This window comes from Macaca mulatta, chromosome 16 (genome assembly GCF_049350105.2).
Source record: "Macaca mulatta isolate MMU2019108-1 chromosome 16, T2T-MMU8v2.0, whole genome shotgun sequence".
NCBI classification, from domain to species: domain Eukaryota; kingdom Metazoa; phylum Chordata; class Mammalia; order Primates; family Cercopithecidae; genus Macaca; species Macaca mulatta.
Genome location: NC_133421.1, coordinates 48931242 through 48955689, shown reverse-complemented (window position 1 = coordinate 48955689; position 24448 = coordinate 48931242). Strand labels below are relative to the sequence as shown.

The following is a 24448-nucleotide window of genomic DNA, read 5'->3' as shown; positions in this document are numbered from 1 at the left end:
TTCTGTGCTTGGCACTAGGAATTTCTGTAAAAAATTACTTTTAGGAAGGGAGGGGAAAAAAGGCTTAGAGGAGTAGAAGCAAAGCAGTGTGGGATGTTACAGGATCAAGAATAATGTTTCTCAAGAAAATCAACTAGTCAGAGGAAGCTGCCTAATGATATCAGGTCTGGAAAACCTAACAGGATAAAAATGCAGACTTTTAGAGTGTCTAGGTCCTGGGAATATGCCCTTCATTTATTTGCCCACTCCTTTAATAGCTCCAAATAACCATGAGGGGAGGTTGGGGTGGGGATGGGGGGAAGCATTTCTGCTCTTAGTTCCTGTTTATCTTTTTCAAGAAAGATTTCCTATAATTTACATTACTGGGGCAAGCCAAACTAAGCCAAAATGATTTTGGGGTCACAATATGCCTACCAAATGCATCCAAACCATTGTAAGGACTGGAAATCATCCAGCTGGGAAAATAATCTATTCTTTTCAGGAATCTAAATTTTCACTATCACAAAAAATGGAGGATACTTTAAAACTAGTGCTAATTTTATTTTTATTTATTTTTTAATTTTTTTGAGATGGAGTCTTGCTCTGTCACTCAGGCTGGAGTGCAGTGGCGCGATCTTGGCTCACTGCAACCTCTGCCTCCTGGGTTCAAGCAATTCTCCTGCCTCAGCCTCCTGAGTAGCTGGGACTACAGGAGTGTGCCACCACACCTGGCTAATTTTTTGTATTTTTTAGTAGAGATGGGGTTTCACCGTGTTAGCCAGGATGGTCTCGATCTCCTGACCTCGTGATCCACCCGCCTCAGCCTCCCAAAGTGCTGGGATTACAGGTGTCAGCCACCCCACCAAGCCAAAACTAGTGCTAACTTTAAACTATACATGGTAAGCAAACAACTTTGCAGACTGACTACCTATATGAAGGTATTTAGATTCAAGCAGATTCACATTTAAATCCTTTTAATTCCATTTAATTCAATTAAATCCATTAATTCCATTTTCATGGAATAGTCTATTTGAAAATCATCTCACATCACATAAAATCAACATATAGGCTGGGTGCGGTGGTTTACACCTGTAATCCCAGCACTTTGGGAGGCTGAGGTGGGTGGATCACGAGGTCAGGAGTTCAAGACCTGCCTGACTAACATGGTGAAACTCTGTCTCTACTAAAAATACAAAAATTAACCAGGCGTGGTGGCAGGTGCCTATAATCCCAGCTACTCAGGAGGCTGAGGCAGGAGAATCGCTTGAACCTGGGAGATGGAGGTTGCAGTGAGCCGAGATTGCCACTGCACTTCACCCTGGGCAACAGAGCAAGACTCCATATCAAAAATAAATAAATAAAATAAACAAATACTTATTGACCTGCCTAGTTCATAGGTACAAGGATATATACTATAATCCTACACGTTTCAATTTGATATGTCCATTTGAGCTGTTGAGTATTTTTACTTTATACTTCTGTTTTAGCTAGAGCAGACTGCTGAAAGAAAAAAGCTTCCCCTTCAATACCTTCTAGACTTAAGAAAAATCTGACAAAATGGTGATGTAATCCCACTAGGAGCAGCACCTGGTGTTATAAATAAACACACATCAACACCACCCTAAATCCTCTCATCTGTCTCAGGCCATCCTGAACTTCTGGACATCCCACGATACTCTAAGGCATCTCCCTGCTAGCTTAACATTTAATCTTAGGAAATGGGAATAGAAAATTCACATTGTGCCACCTAATCTGAAACGGTGCTATCTCTCCAAAGGAAGTGATATGACTATCAGAGAAATTAGTATGGAATAAAATATATGGTCAATAAAATATTCAGCAGAGAGTTCTGAAATATCAGCAGTCTACTACTGGGAGAACCAACCAAAATATATATTTGAATATACTAGAAAAGTGGATTTACCTATTATATCCTGAAAAGCACAGAGATCTGACTAAGACAAAGGTTTTCAAATCTGGCTGTACACTGGAATCACTCAGGGAGTCTGAAAAATACTGATGCCTAAGCTCCAACTTCAACTGGAATTTTATTTAAAAGGTCTCCAAGGAATTCTAACATATAGTCAAGGCTGAGAACTACCGCACCAAGAGACGTTAGTGTTCACATAATGGAGCCCGGATATCAAGAACTGAGGGGTTAGCAAATTAAGGAGGTAAATGTGAAAAGAGATGGAAATTGGGAGAGGTTAATGTTTCTAACAATTTTAGTTTGAGCTTAAGTGGCTTAAAAAGTATGTTCCTCTGTATTTTACAGTCAGTGGCATAATGTATGTTGGTTCCCACTTTACGGAGATGTTGGAATGCAGGTGTTTGGAAATTTACATTTAAATGTTGCCTGTATTCTTCAAGTAATATATCAATAGAATTACTACAGATCTAGAGGGAGGTCAGGAAACATCTAGTGCAGATGCTTCACAAAATACGAAACTGAAGAACAGAGAAGTGAAGTGTCAGAAGGACAGAGAGCTAGTTACTGACAAAGATGAGTAAAAAGCCAGATCTCTAGATTCTCCATCCAGAGCAAAAAGAATCAACTAAGAAAGTACTTTTCTTTCGCTAGTGACCCTAAAATATCTTCTTTAGCAAATGAGTTTCAAAAGAGATTTGTTCCTCTCTAAAAACAGTTGAAGCATAAGACATAGGTGAAATGTACCCTCGTCCTCCATTTTCAGGAAGCTCCCTGAACTGAAAAGAATTAGGTTAAGTCAAGGAGTAGATCAGGAAAAACTATAATAATAGATAATATGAAATGAATCCTGGTTAGTTATATTTCCTGCTTATCTACTCCAGTTATCAAAAGAGATCCTGATTAGTTCTATCTAGTGGGTGTAAGAGGTATATAGAGGCTGTATTTCTTTTTCTTGAGGGTAAACAAATGCAGTAAGGACATGCAAGTGGTAAATTTTCTGCAGTGAAACCAACAACAAGCTTGTTATTGGTAGCTACTGGTTACCACCTGAATAGTACACCCTTAGCTAGAACACACTCTTCTGAATAGTTAGCTTTCAGTATTTTCCAGAAAGGCCACTGGCTTATGGACCTGTTAATTCCAAAGAACAGTCCATCAAAATATTCCTATAGTTCATTAAAATTTTTTTTTTTTTGAGATGAAGTCTTGCTCTGTCACCCATGCTGGAGTGCAGTGGCATGATCTCGGCTCACTGCAAGCTCCGCCTCCCAGGTTCATGCCATTCTCCTGCCTCAGCCTCCCAAGTAGCTGGGACTACAGGTGCCCACCACCACACCCAGCTAATTTTTTTTTTTGTATTTTTAGTAGAGACGAAGTTTCACTGTGTTAGCCAGGATGATCTCGATCTCCTGACCTCATGATCCACCTGCCTCGGCCTCCCAAAGCGCTGGGATTACAGGCATGAGTCACCGCGCCCGGCCTAAAATATTTATTTATCTATTTATTTTTGAGATAGGGTCTTGCTCTGTGGCCCAGGCTGGAGTGCAATGACATGATCTCAGCTCACTGCAACCTCCACCTCCCAGGTTCAAACAATTCTCCCTGCCTTGGCCTCCCGAGTAGCTGGGATAACAGGTGCCTGCCCCCACACCTGGCTAATTTTTGTATTTTTTAGTAGAGATGGGGTTTCGCCATGTTGGACAGGCTGGTCTTAAAGTCCTGATCTCATGTGATCCTCGTGAGGTCTCCCAAAATGTTGGGATTACAGGTGTGAGCCACCGTGCCTGGCCTATTCCTATAGCTCAAATGAGCTTTGAAACCAGCCATGCTAGGAGTCCTGTGAGGTTAGGTAGAATCTCCAGCCTACTGTGCAGTGAAGCAATCACATGCAGCCACCATTCTTCTTGTCTTTCACTTTGGGAGACATTTGGCTGCCATAATTCCTCACTTGTCTTCCCTCTGCACTACATTACTATAGTCCCTTCTGTACCACCCTCAGACAAATAAAAAACGGCAGAAGGCAAAGTTTAAGATTTCATGAAATTCTTCCCTGCCTGCTCCCCTTATAATCACATGTTGGGAGCTGTCATTTGGTAATCATGATATACTAAACCACATCCAGAAAATTCTGAATGTGTGAGTTCTAATCCATCGCTGCAGTTAAATGTACATCTATCCATGTGTACATTCCTCCTCCAACTTTCTTTCACTACTTAAAAAAAAAACGCAAATATAAGACCATTAAAGACAGTTAAAGGTCAGGAAGACAGAAGAGCTAAAATGAAAGGAGCGGGAAAGATTATTCTAGGAATTTGAAGTAGGATGGTTATAGCACTACTTTTGCTTTAAATTTCCTGTCAACTAAACAAATAATAAGACTCTTTCATAAAAAATATATGAATAGGCTGGGCGCGGTGGCTCACACCTGTAATCCCAGCACTTTGGGAAGCCGAGGCAGGTAGATCACGAGGTCAGGAGTTCAACACCAGTCTGGCCAAGCTGGTGAAACCCCATTTCTACTAAAAATACAAAAATTAGCCAGGCACGGTGGCAGGAGCCTGTAATCCCAGCTACTCGAGAAGTTGAGGCAGGAGAATCGCTTGAACCTGGGGGCCAGAGGTTGCAGTCAGCCAAGATCGCACCACTGCACTCCAGCCTGGGTGACAGAGTGAGACTCAATCTAAAAAGAAAAAAAACAAAAACAAACAAACAAACAAAAAACCAACCATATATATATATGTGGCTTTTTTTTTTTTTTTTTTTGATGGAGAAATGACCTGGATGCAAACATAAGAATCTCAGTCTAATGATGCATAATTCCTACTAGACCAATTCTAATCTGCAAAACCAGCCTCAGGAGAGCCTGTCTGCCTTTCTCGGCCACCTCTGCTGTTGTAGATAGTGCTTTTTTCAGCCAACAGCTCTTAGGTGGATATATATATATAATAATTTAACAAGGAAAGGAAACTAACACTTACATGCTAAATAGTGTGCTTGGTTCTGAGGAATACAGAAAAAGTGTGACATGGGTCCTGCCCCCAAAGAACTATCCCGAACTATCTGGTTGGGATTCAAATCTAAAACATAAAAGCACTTATGTACAATATAATGAAAAAGGTATTAACTGAATAAGGGATAAAGTATAAGCAAAGGCTTTTGAAAGGAAGGACTTGGGAGTTATATAGATACAGGCAAATTTTCCAAAGGGAGCCTACAGGAACGATGCTAACCAAGCGCTATAGCTTAAGAATGGGGTATCCACAAAGGCCAATTCATTTTCTAATGAATGATTCTAATGAATTGTGATTCCAAAGAGAAGCTGAGAAATGGAAATTGGAAACTAGCATCACTGAATCTAATAAAGTTACAGTTAAGGCTAGCATAATCTCATTGCCTAAAGGCAAAAATGAAGGCATCTTGGGTAACTCTACTGACTTGAATACACAGAAATAATTATATATTTATATGTATATATCTTTATTTATACATGTATATGTTATTTTTACTATATTATAAATATACAATATAGTTTTATATATATATAAACACTTTATTCCATACCTTTTCTTTTGTTAATATAGCAGAATTTAGGTAGCTCTTTGAACATACAGACACATTTTCTATAGACAAAGAATTATGCTTTATTACATATATCATCTTATATTTTAAACCTATTTGAGCTTCAAAACTGGGCGTGGTAGCCCACACTAGTAATCTCAGTGCTTTGGGAGGCTGAGGATGGAGGATCACTTGAGCCCAGGATTCGAGGCTGCAATGAGCTATGATTACGCTGGGTGACAGAGGAAGACCCTATTTCTGAAAATAAATATGTAAATAAAAATAAAACGATTTGAGCTTCAAAACAGGATATCCTTCCAGTAGAACAGATCTTTTCACAGGTATGCTTTTTGTATAATCTTTAAGGAGCAACAAGTTGAGGATATAAATCTGTAAAGACCAGAATATTCCTATTTAGTTTTACAAATGACAGAAAACAATCGTGTACCAGTTCTTTCTAACATTAGCTGCTTTGTTTCTCCTCATAGCCTTACAGAAAAGATTATTTGCAACTCTTCACATCCTTACAAAATATTCAGACTCTTCAATGAAACGAGTTTCCCACATTGTAGAAACACCCACACAGCAAACTGCAACAGTGAATGAAATGGATTATAGTCAGATCTTTGACGATATTAACTTTATGCTAAGGCCCTGCCCTGGTGGGCAGCTTTCTGTCCAAGTCTATGCCTGAAATATTTTACCCAGTAAACATACTCTGGACCTTCAGATGAGCTGTTAAGCGGTTATTTGAAGCATAACATTTCATGTGTGGGAACAGACTGGTGTAAGTACAATGATGGTTCCTTGGCTGAAATGTCAGTGGCATTTTTTTTTTTTTATGGAGAAATGACCTGGATGCAAACATAAGAATCTCAGTCTAATGATGCATAATTCCTACTAGACCAATTCTAATCTGCAAAACCAGCCTCAGGAGAGCCTGTCTGCCTTTCTCGGCCACCTCTGCTGTTGTAGATAGTGCTTTTTTCAGCCAACAGCTCTTAGGTGGAGCAACACTCACTTTAAATCAGCTTTCAAAGAGCTACTCATCCAAGGGAGGTCAACTCAAAAGAGCTCAAACTGGGCAGCTGGGAAATCTGCACTAGAGACATGACAAAAGAAGTCAAAGGGACACAGTGGGAGAATGGCTCTCAAAGAGGCAGGAGTCTCTGGATGTTTAAACCCGTGTTTGAAAAGTCTTACAGATCACAAATACAGTCAGCAAGGAAGCACAACCCCTTGGTGGCCAACTGGATTATCATCTGAACACACCAGACAATGATTACTGATTACTGATTACAGAGTGGGGAAAGGGAAGCAGAGGTGGTTCCAACCTTTTTTGGGAGAATTTTAACGTCATTCCATTTCTTCTGAATAACTGAGAATGCCTCCAAACATTACTCTCTACAACTGCCTTTTCTCTCCCGTGCCCCAGGCCTTTTCTCCTGTCCCCCATCCAGTGCTGGTACCCTAGCTTAGGGAAGGCTATGGGAGCTAAGGCTTTGGCTCATCATCTCCGTGGGTATGGATTAAGCTGACCTCAGATAGACTGGTGATAGAATCTTTTCAGGCTCTATCTGAAAAGACTGCTGAATGAGGTTTATGCATGCCTTTATTTCCCCATGATAACCCATACGTATCTGCAAAAAAAGAAAAATGTCCGTGAAAAGTGGCTTCTCTGTGGTTTTGTCTGCAGTACAACTGGCTATGAGATGAGACAGACAGTGTGCTAGTAGTTGAAAAGGTCCCTTCCTTCTCTCCCCTCATTCATGTATGTTATTACTCAGAGTCAGGGAAACACTTTGTGATCCTATTTAATAGTTACCCCTAAAATTACTTCTGCCAAGCAGTTCACTATTACTGACAACACAAGGCCATTCCTACCACCTGGTCACAGAGCAATTTCAGTGACAGGTCCTACATGAAAACTTAGTGAATCTCAGGCTTTTATTGATGTTATCTTACTCTTATCCACTAGGAATGAGTTGGGGAAGAAATTCAGAACCCTTACTTCTCACTGCTGGCTCTTTCAAGACTTGTCTCCAATATTTACTTCTTTAGGAGTTCTGGATATCATCTAATAAACTATAAAGGTAAATTTCTAAATGGTTCCAAAGGAAGCCTGCCTTCAGAGTTAACAAGCCACTGTATTAGAAAAACTGTGAATTTCCTTTGTATACAACAGGATCAAACCCACCAGGTTACTTCACCCCTCAGGAGGTAAGTTACTCCTGTGCATGACAGGATGACATTAACATCCACCACAGTGACGATGCGAGCACACATCAGCTCAATAGGTGCTAATAATTCTGAGCTATGGATAAATTTTAATCTTCCTATTCTATATTTTTGTGAAATCTGACACAGTCCCTCTACAACTGATGGAATCAACTCCCAAATGTGGTGAACTTCGTGTCTAATTAAAGCACTCTGCAGAACTTCCCTGCATGGGCTGAAGACTGGACCCCATTCAACTGGGTTTCTGTTCAGCCTCTTTAAGAAGCAGTGGCAGCAGCTCTCCTACAAAATGATCCAGGGAAGCCACCTAAAAGGGTGGGTGATCTTCATAAATGGACAGGAAACAGAAAAGACGAATATTGGGCGGATGACAGATCCCTTAACTGGCCTTCAAGATACAAGCTGTTCTATTAAACATAGGGCCATTATGCTGGCCGGCCATCCACTTTAAACCCCAGAGTGATTAAAATGCTGGCAGGAAATGAAAGCTCTCTATTGAAGGTCCTTCCCTGAGGTCCTAATTTCAAACCAAATTTTACAGCACCGCACAGGAACAAAGGAAGCCCAGTCTTCCAAGTCTTCTTTTTGTCACTTTGGACAAAGACACCCCCTCATACTCCTCAAAGAACAATGGCCTCTGTACAGCCACAGCCACGCCAAGAATGGGCACAAACCATACAGAAACACATTTTAAAAATACATTTTACACTGCCCTTGACATTTCGGATAAATAGAAACCACTGCACTGAAATTCCAAATATTTCATCCTTTCCCTCCTCCCCTTGCCTTTATAATGAGAATTTTCCTATTCTCCCAATCTACTTGATCTTTGACATTTTGGCCTCTGTGAATGGAGGACACAGTAGAGTAGTCAAATAAATTAATTATTCAGATAATTGCATTTTATTAAAATAATCACTGGAACCAAGACAGTCATGATTTTCGCCAACAGAAGACGACAGCAAGTTTGCCTACAAATCTTTTTAAATTGAAACAGCTCTAGAGTCATTCCTACTCCACAGTCCACTCTAAGCAAGCCAGGGAAAAGACGTTATCAGAACAAGATTTTTTTTTTTTTTTCACTAGCTGTTGTTTCGGGGTGGCCTTTTTTTTTTCTTCTTCAGCAAAAACAGCTTTTATGTTTTTACTGAACCACTTCAGATTCACTCTTCCACACAGTGGATGTTTACTTGGATTTGGCAGGCTGAGAACAGCTGGTTGTTTCCTAACAAATGGAACATGAGACCATATGTTTCAACATTTAAGCAATTTTGAATCAACCAGAGGTATAATTCTGAGTGTCTTTTGCTGAAACTGTACATTAAATACCCAAAGGATCTGAGCTATACAAGAGATACAGGCCCTCCTTTTTTTTTCTTTTTTAGCACTTTTCTCTTAGCAACAAAACCACTCTACACCACTTATATCATAGACTTGCACCGCAAGTATGCAGAGAGCACCAGCGAGCTGACAAGGGCTCTACTGCAGGGGCAGCTGTATTTTAAACAGGAAAAGACAGCTAAGCAGACCTTTTCCTTCTAATTCTGTTTGGGAACAAAATGTGTCTGAGGCTCTCTCTGGGGAGCATCAACAACATGGATACCTGCTTTCTTCATAGAAACATGGACCTAGTAGCTTTAAAAGGGAGTCTCGGATATTAGCATTTGGGCTGACCACGTGCTTTGTTTCTCCCTCTTTCTTTTTAGAATATCCTCAAATTAAGCTGGGTTAATGAGATTCGAGTTAAACTCAAGCTGAGGATAAGAAATGTCCATAACAGAAGAAAAACTCTCAGTTTTTTTAAATGACACTTACTAGCACATTTCCTTTCTTTGGTGCTTCAATATTAACCATTAATAATGTTAGAAAACGAAACTATGGATTTAAAGTCAGGCTGAGTCAGAGCTCAGCAAGGCTTTAACAGAACATCAAGAAGAAAATTCTCTGGTCCTTGGAAGGAGAAGAGTCCAGCTTTAGACAAAATGAAATACAGTGAAAAGTCAAATATATGAGTAGGCAATACAATAACAAAAAGGCCAAGCCTAGGAAAGTGGAAGAGGAAGTTACCAGCCTCTGGAAAGTTCGTGAAACCTTCCCATCCTGAATTTAGATTTGAAATCCTAAGTAGAAATCAATACATCTTTTATAAACCACTTTCTAAAAGATTAAATAAGTTACTTAAGATATAATAAAAAAGGGTATGTGATCAACATTATCTAAGTTTTTTGTTATTTCTATATTCAAGACTAATAGTAATTTTCCCCTCTAATTCTATTTAAGAGCAAGAATCTGACTGAGAATTTTGCAAAGCCAATGTTTTTGGCCATGCTACTAAGAAGAACTCAGCAAAAACAGAAAAATTATTCCTACTCACCACTTCTCACTAAGCAACACACAAATATATATGTACCTTATTTCTCTTAGTTTATATCTCACAACTCTAAGAAAACTGAAAAATGGGTTCTCTGTGAGCATATTTCCTTGAGCCATGTGAGAGGGTGGATTTTCTCCTCTGGATTCTAAAGCAACATAGAAATTTGGGTGGGAGGCTAAGAAGCAGATATATTCATGCTTCTAAGATGCTAACAAGGAAATATGTATAAAGATGTTCACTGCAATTTTGTTTGTAAATGCAAAAAATGTTAGACAACATCCACAGGGAAGCCATCAACTAGATCATAATACCTTCACAGAATAGAATGCCATGGGAAAGAGCTTGATGATTAAAAGCACAGCCTTAGGAGCCAGGGCATCTTGGTTTGAATCTAGTCATGCATTTACTGTCTTGGTAACCTTGGACACATTTGGGATCTTTCTTGAACTTAGTTTCCTCATCTATCAAAGAATAATAACAGTATCTGCACCCTAAAGTTATAATGAAGATTAAATGAATTAATATATATCTTCATCTAGAAATATTAATACACAGACAGTAAGAAGAACAAGACAGATGTATAAGTATCATAGTTATCAACAAGAAAACGATGTCAATAACTTGTACTACAGAAAGAAAAACATAGGCTGGAGAACAGGTGATATGGTAATATGAGGACAGAGAAGAAAAATTGTAATTTCTGTTCTTTTATGTGTGTAGCCAATAAACGTTTAAAAAACATCTCTGCTATCCTTGGCACACTGCAAGAGTTCATGTGAAGAAAACTTCAAAAAGGTGCTAAGAACAAATACTAATATTGCATCTTCAAATAAAGATGTGCTTGAAAAATATACTGTTGTAGCTTATGTGTCACTTGTTCCCCTGACATATCTGTTCTTTCCAAAGAAAATTATTTTGAATCCATGTAGAAATCAAATTAAAAACAAAAACAAAAACAAAAAAACAACCAAACCACACAAAACAACTTGATTGGATCAAAGTAAAAACTGGTACATTCATAGGGGATCCCCTCTCACAATTTCTTTTTTCTTTTTTCTTTTTTTTGAGAAGGAGTTTCGCTCTTGTTGCCCAGGCTGGAGTGCAATGGCGTGATCTTGGCTCACTGCAACCTCTGTTCCCAGGTTCAAGCAATTCTTCTGCCTCAGCCTCCCAAGTAGCTGAGATTACAGGTGTGCACCACCACGCCCGGTTAATTTCTGTATTTTTAGTAGAGATGGGGGTTTCACCACGTTGGTCAGGCTGGTCTTGAACTCCTGACCTCAGGTGATCCACCTGCCTTGGCCTCCCAAAGTGCTGGGATTACAGGTGTGAGCCACTGCACTTGGTCCCCCCTCACAATTTTCTAATCTAAAAATGCAGTTTAGTTAATATTATAGTCATTCATAGTGCCACAAAGGAACTACCAACATTTATAGATATATTAATACATACAAACCAAGTTAAGTATGACCTTACTGATGATAAAATATAAAGAAAGTTACCCTCCGCACTGAAAAAGCATCTGGACATCTCTGCTTCAGAATTTGGGGACCACTGCGGACATGATGAACAGAAATTGCCTGAGGTTGCCCTGTGCATAAGGCAATGGTTCAACTGTGTTTAATTAGGGTTTTACCAGGATTATGACATATCCCATACATCTCAATCTGTCCAGGAATCACTTATTCATTCATTCACTCAAGAAACATGTAGTAAGTGCCTATAACTAGAGTGCAAGAAACAGAGGGGCCTACACAAACTTTCACTGGCTACAACTTGTGTTCTCCATACAAATGGAAAAACCTACAGACATAAAAGAAAATCAGAAGTGAGGAGTGTGCTAATTACTCATCTCAGTTGACTCTTCAGTTGGGAAAAAAGTTCAAATTCTACTGGTCTGATGGGTATAGATCACTGAAAGAGCTTTGGGGACATAAATTATCTTCCTAACTAAGCAGAAAGGCTGTCTTTTTGGTTGTGTTTGCCTTATCTTTTGCTCCTGAAACAGTTTCACACCCTAAGAACACAATGACTATTCACCTATTCAGTCCTTGCTTGGCAAAACTAGGTACACTCTGTGGCTCCTGCGAAGCTTCAGAAACTTTAAATTAGCCATTTTAAGACTAAACAGAGTGGGAAAAGCATGCTGGGCAAGGGTCTAAGGAACATAAAAGAAGCATATCCTCTGATGAGGAGCTCTTTCTCCTGCCCCGCTTCACTCCAGACCAATGGCAGGGTTAGGAGGCGCTACAGCATGTGGTAGCAATCACAAAGACCAATTTGTTCTGAGTATGTCAAGGTCAATGACATTATGGCTGAGGAGACTGTCTTCGGTCCTGGAAGTCTGCAATAGTTCCTGAATGTCACACAGGATCACCTATGGTGTTTGTTTGCCATTTCCTTCATACTAGCTCTCTCAACAGCTATCTTTCTTGTAGAATTAGAAGTATGCAGAAATGAAAATACCTCATTCTGGTGGTCTTCTGTTGGTCAACAAATAAATGGTACTGATGTTGACAATGTGGGAGGCCCACCAGGAAGTCCAGCTGGATATGCTGAAATGTAACCATTTTTCCTTCCTAAAACATATTTTATCAGGAAACTGTTCTCTGGCTGTATCCAATTTAGGATATATACTGTCTGTTCTGGCTCTAGAAGACAGAAAAGGAAGAAATAATGCCTTTTTTTCCCTTCCTTTTAGTTTCAACCTTTTTTTGATAGGTAGAAATGAGAAAAATAATACTTCTTACTTAGTGTGGGCCAAAAGTTAGCCTTTGATTGCAGATGGAATCAGCCTTCCTAAATTTTTATCCTGACATTTAAAAATTTTTTTTGAGACAAGGTCTCCCTCTGTCACACAGGCTGAAGTGCAGTGGCACAATCACGGCTCACTGCAGCCTCAACCTCTCTGGGCTCAGGTGATCCTTCCACTTCAGCCTCCTGAGTAGCTGGGACTACAGGTATATGCTGCCACGCCAGGCTAATTTCTATATTTTTTGTAGAAAAGGGGGTTCACCATGTTGCCCAGGCTGGTCTCGAACTCCTGGCCTCAACTGATCCGCGTGCCTCAGCCTCCTAAAGTGCTTGGATTACAGACATGAGTCACCATACCAGGCCAACTCTTTAATTTTTCTTTGAGTTCTTCTAAATGTTTAATAAGTTCCAAGGCAGTTTTTCATTCTCAGCCAAGGTAAAGACTGAGCAATTAATGGGAATGAGATTTAAAGAAAAACAAAAACAAAAAAACCCTGGTACTGTGTTTTCAGAGGGAATTATATTCTAGAAATATTTAATAAAGGGGCTATAAATTCTGTTTTTCAGAAAGTTACAATGATGAAGCAACAACGCATTTTGTTATTTTTAACATGGGTATTTTGGCTTAAAAAATATTCCACTCAATGTTTCCCAAATTCAATTTTTCACATAATGCGCAGTCTAATATGAATGTGGGAAAAAAAGACAAATCCAAACATAGAATATTATTTTCAAAAAATAGTGAACTAAATGTAAAGGTCCCGTAAAATGTGATATCTAGAATCTTCTGAACTCGTTCACATGACCTTCATTCTATTTATAGAAATGCAGCAATTCCCATTTGAATACAGAGCAATACCTTGTAGGAGAATTTGGTTTAGCACAAATAAACTTGAGAAAAGTGTTGACTTAAAAATAAAACACAGAAAGAGGAGGGAGAGTTTCCCTCCCTCTGTGAAAATTTCCGGAAAAGTTGTAAACAAAGGCAGGTTTGGCTCAGAGACTGAGTGACTCTGGTGAGCTGAGGAGGATGAAGAGTATATCAAACCTCCCAGAGTGAGGAAACGTTTGTAAAACAGTTAGTAAATCACAGGCGGCTAGGGTCACCAGGCTGAACAACCCGAGGACAGGCTGCCAAAACCCCAGCTGTGAAAGAAGGGGGCCGGGCACTGCCTCCCAGTTTGAACCCCATTTTGAATGATCTCTTGGTTCTATTCTCTGCCCTCTGCCTCTGTCACTTCAGAGCTCTGATGGCAATGCAGTTAATTAGCTCTGGGGCAGGGGCAGTGCTGACTGTCCCAAATGAGTGCCAAGGAGAGGACACTCGTACACTGAAAACATTCTTTGCAGAGTGACACTGATTGAGCCTTTGGTCTCGGGGACAAGCCTGAAAGTTCCAGCTGGGAAGAAAGAATCACACTCAACCTGAAAAAAAAAATGGTTACAAAGATGAACGGAAGGCAAAATATGTAGCTCAAACTTGCCACGAATTTAAAAATATCAAGTGTTTTTTGATCACTTTTCTCCCTAACTAGTCTGTAATACATCTGTTATTCTTTTCCTGATTTTGCAGAAATGGCAATGTGGAAACTGTTAAGTTCTTCATAAACTATCTTTTTGGTTCCCCTCTTATCCCCCAGAAAACAGGAAGACAAAATAAAAACTGTAATGAAGGCCAGGCACGGTGGCTCACACCTGTGATCCCAGCACTTTGGGAGGCCGAGGCAGGCAGATCACGAGGTCAGGAGTTTGAGACCAGCCTGCCCAACATGGCGAAACCCTGTTTCTACTAATAGTACAAAAATTAGCCAGGTGTGGTGTCGGGCACCTGTAATCCCAGCAACTTGGGAGGTTGAGGCAGGAGAATTGTTTGAATCTATGAGGTGGAGGCTGCAGTGAGCCAAGATTGCGCCACTGTACTCCAGCCTGAGTGACAAGAGTGAAACTTTGTCCTGAAAAAAAGAATAAAAGAGAAGTCTGGAAATTGTGAGGGAAAAAACTATTCCCTTTTAGATCTAGGAGCTACAAATGAATAAATAAAATTTAATGTAATTTAAATAATTTTTATGAAGAGCAAGCTAGTGCACAGTAAACTTATTTAGCAACCACACAAAATTTAGTATTAGCCCTAATTCACAGCAGAGGAAGATTACTTTCATCACTATGCTGATACTACAACCTGTCTAGTGAAAATTCAGTACCTTGATTACCTACATTAAAATAGGGCAGACACATAAGGGGAATCTCTACTTAATTGACTTAATCTATGAGTTATTTAGGCTATTTATTTCTACAATTTACTCATCACCTTTTCTCTTCTGAAAACTCAGACCATCTGAGAACAACAAGACGTGCTTTTGAGTTGTTTTTCTTGGTTGGCATTGAGTCAGACATACTCAGCTCATCTCATATTCTTCTGACAATGGCAGGCTAATGGTGATGCCATATAATTCTCAGCTTTTCTTTGTAAAATATTAACTTGGCCTATTCTGAGATCAAACAAGATTTTGGGCTCAAAGGCATCATATTCTAACCAATGGAGTAGTTAGCCCAGACAGCTCCTTTAGAAGAAAAACAAGTAAAATAAGAAGAAAAGTAAACTCAACCATTAAAAATTAAATAAGTATTTTTTTAAAAAAAGAAAATGAGGGGGGAAAAAAGGAAAGTAAACTCTTTGTTGAGAGTGTTAAGGCTTCAAGGGAGTTAAGAAAAGCATGGGCATTGGAGCCAGATCTTGGGTTAAAATCCTCATCCCAACCTTATTAAGCTGTGATAGATTGTGCAAATCATTTCAGATTTCATCAATTTCTTCACCTGCAAAATGGTGATAAAAACCACCACCTTTCTGAAAGTACCTGGAATAGTGTCTGGCACATAAAAATCACACACACACACAAAAAAAGAGGTCGGGCACAGTGGCTTACGCCTGTAATCCCAGACTTTGGGAGGCTGAGGCAAGAGGATCATGAGGTCAGGAGTTTGAGACCAGCTTGATCAACATGGTGAAACCTGGTCTCTACTAAAAATGCAAAACTAGCCGAGTGTGGTGACACACGCCTGTAATCCCAGCTACTTAGTAGGCTGAGACAGGACAATCACTTGAACTTGGGAGGCGGAGGTTGCAGTGAGCCGAGATCGCACCACTGCACTCCAGCCTGGGCTGGAGCGAGACTCTGTCTCAAAAAAAAAAAAAAAAAAAAAAAGTTAGCTTCCTTTCCCTTACCTTTCTCACTCACTGGAAAGTAAAGAAAAGGCTTTTTTAAAAGCCCATGGATTTTTCAGATTGAACATGGAATGTACTTCCCAAAGAGGGTCACAGTATTTATTCTCTCTTACCATTAACCACAACCTGAGCAAAGTCGCTATAGGTCTTCCAGTCTCTCACCTCCTCCAGCACCACATTTGTTATATCTAAGTCAGAAGGACTCTTTCAGCCTCAAAGAAGAGAGTGATCCCCCAAAACAAATGAACATGACTCAAACTTTGGATATTTAGCTATTTAAACATGTTGCTCACAGCTCATGTTCCCAGCTTGAGGAATTCCTCTTGGATCCTTTTTCCAGTGGCAATGGATGGTTTCCACATTACATTCTTTGCCCGCTTATGCAGCTGGCAAGCCTGATAAAATCAAAACAAATTCAGAACAAATACACATATAAACACACACACTTCAGTGCTCTTGTGAGTCAGGCCAAGTGGGTGGTTTCCAGGGGATGGAAGGATGATTACTGTCTGCAGGTCTCCTCGTTCTGACTATGACACTAGCAGATACCTGTGAATGCAAGGTAGTCTGCATTTAAGGAGAAATATTCCTGTCATTGTTTGGTTTTAGGTTTGGGTTAAAATGTATTATTTAAACACTATCTGAATGTTTTAAAAGAGACCTCCTAATTTTTATGGAATGAAAAGACAACTGTATGACCTATAATCTTTTGTTGTTGGTTTTTTTTTTTTTTTTTTTTTTTTTTTTTTTTACTATTTGTCCTTTTTTGCTCTGTCTGGTAAATGGGTAAACAATGCTTTGTGAGTATGAATTAAAAATAAACACCTGTCCTGATTCAGGGCTGCTAACTTGGCTTTAAAATCCTATGAGGGTTTTTATTATTTCTAATGGAGACTGGCTGAGGCAGGAAAGAGGAAAGGTAACCCATCAAAAAAGTACATTTTCCAATTCTATTTGGAATTTCAGTACAATATTTGATTATGAGGCTCAAACAGGTTAACAGTACCTGATCCTATGGGTGTGGCAAAGAAACAAAATCCAAATTTCGGCTGAAACCAAAGCAAGATAATAGTAAAAAGATACTAATCTAATAAGAGAGCCAACCAAACAACTGAGGATACCTTACCACCACCCGCATTGATAATCAAAAGAAATATGCTCCAGTCCTAATGCCTCTTCAGGAGGAATGTTTGGGAGGCTGAACGGATCAGGATCCAGGAGGCTAACATTCCACACCGGCTTGGTCATTGATTTACCATATGGCCTTCGGCAAGCTGAGGGCCCTTTCTGAAGCTCAGTTTCCTTTATTATGAAATAAGGATAATAATCTCTCCTTTACCAAGCTGCTATGGCTATAAAATAATAAATAATGCTTTCTCAATAGTAAGTGCCAAATTGATGTTAGTTGTCACTATTATCAAACAGTGTACTGCCCAGTAAGGCAAGAATAATAAGCTAACCAACTAATTGTATTAATAGTAATCTCTTTCTCATTCACTCAGACCACTCTGACTCCTTCTGATGTCTCAAGCAAGCTGCCTTTGGGATCTGAATAAAAACTTTATCACTAAGTCAACAGTAAGTTATAAGTTGGTTTTGTTTTGTTTTTTATAAATTGGATAAGAAACGAAGGGGGGCAACTTCAAACTGGCTTAGACAGGATGCTGTAGTTTTGCTAAATTTTTCCCAAGCATGTTTCTATTTAAAATCATCTTTTTGGATTATTCTGGAAGAAAGGGTAACTTATCTCATCCAAAATTGGTGTTTCCAATTTCCTTATATAACAAGGCTTGAATGTTGTGGAGGAAGTAGGCAAAAACTAAAGAACCAAGAAAGATCAAAAAGCAAGAGACCTATAACCCGTAAGGTTAAGAGGTTATGACCCTAGGGCCCTGAAGTAAGGTGGATGTCTAGAAAGATATTTTCAGGTAGTTTTAAGCAAACTAACTTTACCGGGCTTTTGGAAAAGGGATAGAGATAGGATCTATTGCTGAGGACAACGTTCCTGGCATGAATACGCTTACAAAGATCAGAGGGATCCTATCAAAATTAAGCTGTCACTGCTGTTTGAGAAGAGAACTATGGTATTAGTAATTCATTACCCTTTGTGTTCACTGTTTAAAGTTAACATTGTCTACTTTGAAAGTATTTTTTGAATAACTTGTTCATCATAGTTATTATACCAGTTCTAACCTTTCAGAAGGTACAGTCAGGACACAAATTAGAAGGAAAAAAAATGTGATTAAATAATCAAAATGAATCACATACACCTAAACAATGGTGTCACATTCTAAATTTGGTTGTGATAGCTACTATTTGCCTTTAAATTAGGGGAGGGAATCTGTAGTCAGTATGATGTCAAATTGTCTTTACTGTAACACCATGCACTAGGTTCCTACCTGTGTTTTTCTAATGTTTGACAGAGAAGCAGTTGTAGCGGTGGCAGTGTAGAGAGGAAACAGTAAGGCTGGCTGGCAGCATACACATTCTGTACAACAGAACAGATAAAAACATGCATTTTGTTGTTCTACATGGTATACAGATAGCTAAAAAGAGGGAGAAGAAATGGAAGAAATTTCTTCCTGGTACACCCCAGTAAGACCACAAATGTATTAAGAATTGGAAAAGGTTAAAAAATATAAAAATAAGATAGAAGAATTGCTTTAACTAAGCTCAGGAAGGACAGACTCTACTGGACACTTTTTTTTCCAGGATAGAGAAATGCTGGTTTCATTTATATATTTCTAGTAATCAGAGTATGGTAAGATATATTAAAAGTTTTGGAGCTTGTAAACATATATTAAAGGCATTCATCATCAGGGAACAATCAGTGATTTCTAAGTATCATTATCTTAAAAGCTTTAGAAACATGTACCTTTCAAACTTCCAATTACGTTAAACCAATCCGCATCAATCTAAGAAAACATTTGGACTCTCAGAGTCAGGAAATTAAACCACTAGTTCTAAAATTCTGAGGACACCTCTAAGCCTCTGTCTCATTTTTACACTTAAGGTTTGAAGATAAATGCTAAGAAAGTGTTTGAGAATAACTGAACAGTATATTCAAATCAAACGGATTAACTAAAAGTAAATGCACAGAAGCTAAAAATGGGTCAGAATCAAAGATGGCAGGAATAGCAATAACAACTTGTCAAAAACATGTCTGTCTACTTTCACCTTCTTGCAAAACGTAATTGATCTATTGTGTAAATTAAGGTAATGGCCCTTCTCCCCAAAAGTTTTAGTATAAAATGGTTGTAGTTATTATAGAGGAAAATATTTAAATTAATGAATTATTTGAAAATCAACATATCGCCCCAGGCGCGGTGGCTCAAGCCTGTAATCCCAGCACTTTGGGAGGCCGAGGCGGGCTGATCATGAGGTCAGGAGATTGAGACCATCCTGGCTAACACGGTAAAACCCTGTCTCTACTAAAAATGCAAAAAATTAGCTGGGCGTGGTGGTGGGTGCCTGTAGTCCCAGCTACTCAGGAGGCTGAGGCAGGAGAATCGCTTGAACCCAGCAGGTGGAGCTTGCAGTGAGCCAAGATCGCGCCACTGCACTTCAGCCCTGGGTGACAGAGCGAGACTCCATCTCGGGGGAAAAAAAAAAAAATCAACATATCCTGCACTTTATCTTAATCGCATATCAGCAAACATCCACTAAGTACTCATAGGTGCCAGACTCAGTGGATATAAACATGAAGATGATCTAGATTTCTTGGCCCCAACAAGCTTAAAATCTAATATTCATTACTATACAGATAGATGGAATGGACTTTCAGAGCCAACACCTAACACACTCATCTTATTACTTATCTATGGAAATGACCAAAACCACATCTAGAAGTCATGAGAATTTCTAATAAAGTGTTGATGCTTGAGCAACATTTGTTTTGATACTATAGGGCCACAGAACAAAGTGAGTTTACTTTACACAATTACACAGTATATCTGTGTGTTTGGGGATCAGCAGATAGCTTTGATAATTCAGGTCTCCTGGGGTTCTTCATCCAGTCTGACTTGGCACTGTTCTTTCTCAGTATGGGGTTCTCTGCATGTATAGAGTTGGAAGATGTATACCTGATTGAGGGGTCCACAGCATCCTCCCTCTGCACATTCTAACTTTCTGATCTCTACTACTCATTAGAGGAGATATCTGAGATGATCACTACAGTTCCTTCTAATTTTGACATTTCATGAGTAAGGTGAAATGTTTGTTTCAGGCAGATTGTTACAAGAAGGAAAATGCATTACCTAACTTCTATGTCAAAGCAGAAGATTCTCTAAGAAAATGCCTCAATGTTGGCAAAAGAGCCTAATTTATACATCTTTATGGATTCTGATATCATGAGCTCATCCTACACCTATAAATATATTCATTATGTAAGCTTTTTCCTTAAGCAAATATAAGACTGGAGAGGAGGAAAGTGCTGCTTGCCATTCAATTTGGCTTCAGCAGAACTCTCCATTATTAGGAAGAAGCGGCCCATTTCTAGATAATGAGAACAAATTTTTTCTTCATCACTGTGGTGTCTTTTATGTCACTCTTGGAAGAGTTTGAAAGTCATATACTCTCCACCTTTGCCTCTTGAAGCGTCAACAGGTTACAAAAATAATACTTTGCCTCATGGTACGCAACCTTAAGATGAACCCAGGAAAATGGTACTCGTTATTCTGTTGGATATATTAGATGTGCAATAACGATGTATTATAAAGTAAATCAAATTACAAAAATGAACCCTATCCCTTGGATAAAATTCTGGGAGTGAGCCAACACCACAATTATTATCTTCTCTAGCATTGAATGTTCTACATAAGTGTTTGGGAGATGTAAACAGGACATAAATCTGAGACTGGTTCTTCAATCTGTCTACAAATAACCATGACATTATATATAAACTATACTTCAGAGTATATATGCTTTCTGTTTCAGCGGTTAAAAAGTGTATTAAGACACTATGATAAACAGAAAAAACGGAGCGTGAATGCCGATAAATGCAAGCCTTCCGTCTCGGAAAGTCTTCACTTATTTGATTAAGTTAGGTGAAAAACAGAGCAGTCATGCTTGTAGCCTTTCTTCCTTTTCCCTTTCCTCTCCTCTTTTCATTTCTAATTCGAATCGGAAGTCTATGTGGAGCAGTCTGGCTAGCCCCAGTCTAACCTCCCCATCTGGAAGGGGACTAACCAGCCTTGGGGCTACTTCCAACCCTTCCCAGCTGTTGGGTTGGGGTTTTTTGTTTTTGTGGGCTTGAGAAAGCATATTTATATAAATGATTGCCATATCCTTTGCCAGCTGTTGACCCTGTTCTTGTCCCGGCTGGGGCATGGTTTTCATTTTTAGCGGCCACAGACTGGAAATGACCCTGATAGAGTTAGCACGCTATGCAAACAGCTTTACGCGCTATTGCTGTGACAGTTCAGACAATGGATGCACAGTGTAATCCAAGGGACCGGTGTTTCCCTTTGGGCAAATGTCACAGAATCCAGAGCTGGAAGTATCAGTTGAAAAAATAAATTCTGAGATTCACTGTGTTATGGAGTAACTTCTCTCCAGTAGTTCAGACTACACCGATTTCAGATAGGGTCAGAGCAAGAATTTAGAGCAGCAACAAATGAGACTTGAATAAACCTCAGAAGTTGTCCAGATAGATCTGCAAAGGTGACTGTGGTCTCCAAAGTTAGATGAGAGGTAAAAATAAGATATATTTTCAGTTTTAAAACTACATATATGTGCTTCTGACATCAATGTCCATAAATAAAAATTCTAGATCCTTATACTTTAACAGCACAAAAAGATAAAAATCAGTTTGGATTTTTCATCTTTACTACAGTCTACAAACAATCATTCCCAAAGACAGCCAATCAGATCATTCTTTTTTTTTTTTTTTTTTTTTTTTTTTTTTTGAGATAGAGTCTCACTCTGTCACCCAGGCTGGAGTGCAGTGGTATGATCTTGGCTCACTGCAAGCTCCGCCTCCCGGGTCCATGCCATTCTCCTGCCTCAGCCTCCCGAGAAGATGGGACTACAGGCGCCCACCACCACGCCCGGCTAATTTTTTATATTTTTACTAGAGACGGGGTTTGTTTCACCGTGTTAGCCAGTATGGTCTCGTGTTAGCCAGTATAGTCTCGATCTCCTGACCTCGTGATCCGCCCGCCTTGGCCTCCCAAAGTGCTGGGATTACAGGTGTGAGCCACCGTGCCCGGCCTCAGATCATTCTTTATGATCATTACCAACCAGAATAAATCTATGCTTAATCTGTGCATAACTGTAGTCACAATTAACTGGAAAGTTTATAAATAAGTCTCAGCTACTTGGGATGCTGAGGTGAGAGGATAGCTTTTAGTCTAGGAGTCTGAGTCCAGCCTGAGAAACAGAGAGAAATTCCATCTTTAAAAAAAAGGAGGGTGGCCAGATGCAGTGGCTCACACCTGTAATCCCAGCACTTTGGGAAGCCAAGGTGGGCAGATCACTTGAGCCCAGGAGTTTGAGACAAGCCTGGGCAACATGGCAAAAACCCCGTCTCTACACAGAAAAAAAGATAAAAGTTTAGCCGGGCATGGTGGCTAAAGTCCCAGCTACTTGGGAGGCTGAGGTAGGAGGATCACCTGAGCCCAGGAGGTTGAGGCTGCAGTGAGCCATGACTGCACCACTGCACACCAGCCTAGGCAACAGAATAAGACCTTGTCTGGAAAAAAAAAAAAAAGGGAAATGGGGAGAGTATGGCTGGTGGAGAGACGCACAGTGTTTGGAGGAAAGAGTATAAATATCCCATTAAGGATGATTTATCCTGGACAACCAATATTTCATCTGCAGTTAAATGAGGAGAAGAGAATGAACAGCAAACTTTTACAACTTTCACGTACTGTATCAAGTCCTTCTGGGCATAAGCACAATTGGTATATGTAAAGAATAAAAAAATGTAATTAAAAATAAATTGTTAATGCTTAAAGTGACACATCTACCTGAACATTTGTAATAAGTGATCATTTACAGGACACTTCAGTCATTGCAACAGATTATTAGAGTCTTAACTGTGAAAGCTCCATGGAAGCTGGTCAGAAAGAAGGCAGTATTAGCCTTTCCTTCATTCTCTTCAAGCCTGCAGGCTGGCTGGCTATGGCAGATGGAGACTGCCATACATAACTGTAATTAAAACGTGAACCACATCTTAGGGGTCAGAATAGAAGAACTGACAAACAGGGGAGCTGGAGATGGAAAGTGAAGATACTTCCCAATATAGGCATTTTCAGTCTTTGAAAAACAATTCCAAAAGGAAATTTAGCCTATGAATCTAAGAGTCACATAGTTAGTATATCTTTTTTTTTTTTTTTTTGAGACGAGACTCTTGCTCTTGTTGCCCAGGCCAGAGTGCAATGGTATGATCTCAGCTCACTGCAACCTCTACCTCTTGGGTTCAAGTGATTCTCCTGTCTCGGCCTTCTGAGTAGCTGGGATTACAGGTGCCCACCACCATGCCCCGCTAATTTTTGTATGTTTTAGTAGAGATAGGGTTTCACCATATTGGCCAGGCTGATCTCAAACTCCTGACCTCAGGTGATCCACCTGCCTCAGCCTCCCAAAGTGCTAGGATTACAGGCGTGAGCCACCGTGCCTGGCTTAGAAAGTATATCTTTATAACTCCTCACAAGCTTGAGGGCTAGAATTGCTTTAAAGGCAGCTCAGAATTTCAGTCAGTTTTCACTTGCTGGTGGAATTAACTGATGTGATCTGGAAGCCTCTCTGAACTCGGGTTAACCAATGACAAAGTCTGTGACATTACAAGGCAATATTTTCTCTCTGTCTCGCATTTGTAATAGTGAGGAAAGAATGAAGCCACTTGTTGTTTACAGCAGAATCTGACTTAAAATTTGACACCACTAATACAAGCTAATAGCACAATCTGCAGCCTCCCCTCCACTCCCCTCCGCTCCCCTCCCCTCCCCTCCCTCCCCTCTCCTTTCCTTTCCTTTTCTTTTCTTTTTTTGAGACAGGGTCTCGCTCTGTCACCCAGGCTGGAGTGCAGTGGCACGATCTTGGCTCACCGCAACCTCTGCCTCCTGGGTTCAAGTCATTCCCCTGCCTCAGCCTCCCAAATAGTTGGGATTACAGGTGACCACCATGAGGCCCGGCAAATGTTTGTGTTTTTAGTATAGATTGGGTTTCACGATGTTGGCCAGGTTGGTCTCCAACTCCTGACCTCAAGCAATCTGCCCACCTCAGCCTCCCAAAGTGCTGGAATTACAGGTGTAAGCCACCACGCCTGACCTGTACTTTTCTTATAAGCAGAATATGACTAGGTTTTCAAAAATTCAATTTTTTTTTTTTTTAAGACAGAGTTCGCTCTTGTTGCCCAGGCTGGAGTGCAATGGCACAATCTCGGCTCACA

General features: G+C 39.8%; 1 protein-coding gene and 1 long non-coding RNA gene across 19 annotated transcripts in view; both read right to left on the bottom strand.

The window, feature by feature from the left end:
- Nucleotides 1–24448, bottom strand: part of BCAS3 (BCAS3 microtubule associated cell migration factor) — a 712862-nt gene that overhangs the window by 178163 nt on the left and 510251 nt on the right. The window lies entirely within an intron of this gene.
- On the bottom strand, nucleotides 19656–23513 carry LOC144335468 (uncharacterized). Its single transcript, XR_013406350.1, has 2 exons — nucleotides 22668–23513; nucleotides 19656–22058 (listed from the first exon to the last, which is right to left on the bottom strand). It is a non-coding gene; the product is annotated as an uncharacterized LOC144335468 (long non-coding RNA).